This window comes from Myotis davidii, unplaced genomic scaffold (genome assembly GCF_000327345.1).
Source record: "Myotis davidii unplaced genomic scaffold, ASM32734v1 scaffold1246, whole genome shotgun sequence".
NCBI classification, from domain to species: Eukaryota; Metazoa; Chordata; class Mammalia; order Chiroptera; family Vespertilionidae; genus Myotis; species Myotis davidii.
Window position 1 is genome coordinate 313,781 of NW_006297510.1, and position 3,638 is coordinate 317,418.

General features: G+C 48.3%; 1 pseudogene; it reads left to right on the forward strand.

The window, feature by feature from the left end:
* The first annotated feature begins 633 nt into the window (after window positions 1–633).
* Window positions 634–1,194, forward strand: LOC102773106 (annotated as a pseudogene).
* Window positions 1,195–3,638: the final 2,444 nt, after the last annotated feature.

A 3,638-nucleotide genomic window follows, 5' to 3' on the forward strand; every position in this document is an offset into this window, starting at 1 on the left:
CTGGGTAAGGAACTGCCTTTTGGAGTGCTGAACATGTTCTGAAACTAGATTGTGGTGTTGCCTGCCTCCATGAATATATGTATTACAAACTATGGCTGAGCTGGTGTTGCTCAGTGGTTGAGCATCAACCTATGTACCAAGAAGTCAAGGTTAGAGTCCCTGTCAGGGCACATGCCCGGGTTGCAGCCCAACCCGATCCCCAGTGTAGTATGTGCAGGAGGCAGTCGATCTATGATTCTCTCTCAATGTTATAGTATATACATTGTATTTCATCAGAGCCTTTTTTAAAAATGCTCTTGAGACACTCAGCACAGAGTAACCCAGGTTTCCTGCCTGGGGCTCACATGGAACGTAGAACGCTGCACCCAACAATGCCCTCCTGTAGGGATTCCACATTCCACGCCCAACGCTGGCTCTTAACCGACCCTACTGCCTGTTCTACCTCAAGCGGGCAGACCAGCTGCGGCTCAGCTCCCAAGTTGTTCACTCTGGGTAAGGCCACCAAAGTCACTCACCCTGGGTAGACTCGGAGGACCCCGTCGCCGCCGCCTCGCCCAACGCCGCTGTTGCCTCCGCAGCCCCCGCCTCCGCGCTGCCTTGGCTTCTCTGGTCCTGGCACCTGAGCCACCAGCCATGACGACCCCGCCGAGACGCTCACAAGCACTGAACAACTACCACCCTGCCTGCGAGGCTGCCGTCGACCATCAGATACAACTGGAACACTATGTCATCTATGTGTACAAGTCCATGGCCACGTATTTCGAAGAGAAGCAGGTCACCTTGAAGTACGTGGGCAAGTTCTTCTTGGGACAGGCCGCCCAGATGAAGGAGCACGCGGATAGGCTCATCCGCCTGCAGAACCAGCGCAGCGGCCAAACCCGCATGTACAACCGCAACATCGACACTCCTGAGTACAACTACTGGGACAGCGGCCTGAAGGCCCTAGAGCACGCCCTCGACCTGGCCATGAACGTCAACCAGAACCTGCTGTATATCCACCAGCTGGCCATGGCGAACAACGACGCCCGCCTGACGGATTTCCTGGAGCACAACTGTGTGCATGACCAGGTGAAATCCATTAAAGAGCTCAGGGATCATATCAGCAACTTCCCTGTGTTCCCGAGTACCTCGGACGACGACAGCCTGGCGGAGAATCTCCGTGACAAGCTCTCCCTGAATGACAAAAAGAACTGAACTGAACTTGGACTGCTTTCCCACGGCCGGAGGGGAAGGGTGGGGGTTGTGACTTCCTCTGGTCACGTGATGGGAATGCATGTAGCAATGTTGCCCTTCTGGGTTTGAACATCTTGCAATACAGTTCTTGGCTCCTAAATCAAGTTCTCTGGTTGATTGGTGTAAAACCCTCGCCTTTTAGGTTTTATAAAGGTATCCCAGAGTCTTTCCACCCACCCATCCCCATGTGCAGCTTGGGATCTCCACAGATGGCGGGAGGAAATATTCCGTGGGACCCTGGAAATCACAAAACTAATAGTGTGGTATATGGGGGTGGGGTGAGGTGGATGATCTGGGGGCCTGGTGAATGTGGGTGGATATGCATAGAAGTATTTTTAGGAATGGTCTAGCCCGGTATTGGTGGTTCACTGGTTGAGCATAGACATATGAAGCAGGACGTCATGGTTCAATTCCTGGTCAGGGAACATGCACGAATTGGGGGTTCAATCTCCAGTAGGGGGCATGCAGGAGGCAGCAGATCAATGATTCTCTAATTATTGCTGTTTCTCTCTCTCCCTCTCCCTCTCTCTTTGAAATCAATTTAAAATTTAAAAAAAATAAAATTGTCTAGAATTTATCATAGTAGTTGCCTCTTAGGAAGGAGAGAAGAGAATGGGATTGGTCAAGGATTAAAATAAAGGGGGTGGGTCTTGAACTTTACCAGGAATGTTTTCATTCAGCTACACATATGTTAATGTATGTTGATTCTGAGTAGCAAGCTGGGAGCCCTGGAAGCAACATGGCAGAGTACCTCTTTGACAAGCTCACCCTGGGCAACAGTGATCATAGGAAATGAACCTTGGACTGACTTCCCTATAGACACAGAGTTGATAAACTAAAACGGTGACAATGACACTTTGTGAGTCCACGTTCTTTTCTTTACACTATTGCATTTAGTTTTTATAAGAATCTCAAGAAGTAAAAAGGACAGGTGTCATCACCATGTCTTTACCAATATGAAAAAAGGAGGCCACGCAGGGACTAGTAAGGAGGTCTGGAATGCAGACATGAACGTGGATCTCTGATGCCACATTTCTGTTCTATTTTCCTGTTAGCCCACAGGTGTATCAATGGGTTAAGCAAGACTGGGTGGGTTTACTGGGGATACAGCCAGATAGCCAGCCCCGGGAGGGAGGGAAATCCCCAACACTCGTAAAGACAACCCTGATCACTACATTCTCCCCTAATTACAGGTATGCCTTCCAGCCCAGGGTGGGGATGGCCTCTAAATCTCAGCCAAAATGCTTCTCATATAAAATCAACCTTCAGAATTAGCAACAGAATGTAGAAGCGGTAGCAGGCCACCTCACAGGAAGGCAGCCCACACCTGCACACCTGACTTCCTCTGTTCAGGCTCTCTCTCCCACACAAGCAGCAAGATTTTGCCTGAGTTGGCACTGAATACCTATAAGACCTCAGAACTGGAAATCCCCAGAGAGAAGATGGCTTCATCCAGATGGCTTCACTGTCAGTGACTTCTCTCCAGACACAATAGGTAATGGGTGTGGCTGAAAAATACACATGTGCTGCCTCCAAATCCAGCTCATCTAGACAGAGAAACCCGGTGTTTTTCCCATGCACAGGGTACAGTAATCTATATACCGAATCATTGCCTGTTGAGGTCTCTTTAATGGGATCTAAAGACAACCAGTCTGGCTCCGTCTTGGCCACTGGGCCCCTCTTTATCTCATCTTTTCCCTTCCTGTGATTCAGAGGGATTCCCCAGGATAATGCAGGGAAATCTACTTAGCCTGACATCCTCTTATTTTACCTGGGAAAAAGGATTTCCTCACCTGCAAGACTCAAAGAGAATTGTGATTACACTCCAGGGCCTATTACAAGCCACTACGTGTAGTATCACATTTCCCAGCTTTTCTTCAGGAATCCCTGCCAGGGAAGTCAAGATGCAGCAGCAGCTCAATTGTTTCTCTCCTTGTTCTCCAGCAAGACAAAAGTAAATGTTCTAAATCCCCCCTTTTAGGTTAAAACACCCATTTAAATATGTGAGGCAGTGGTGGAAAGAAGTGAGAAACATTCAGATTAATGAAGTGGGCCCCATTGCACTTTCCAATGTCTTGACTTTGTCCATCCATGTAAGTTTCCTCACTTTCCCACCCTCCATTGCCATAAACCTCTCAAAGGGCTGAGCAAACTACTTCTTCTTTTTTTCCTTGGGAAAATGGATTATTCTAATAAAACTTTATTTTTTCAAACACGGCCACAGAGGCAGGACCTCGTGTTTAACACACACACAGACTTAAGGATTTTTAAAAATATAAACCAAAGTTTACAAACTTTTTTTCCACTAATTGTTTTTGTAATCCCATTAGCACAGGGACTTTGGCAGCAGGTGGGAGTGAAGGGCAGCTAAAGCTGCCACTGGGCAGTCACCGGGCACAGGAGGA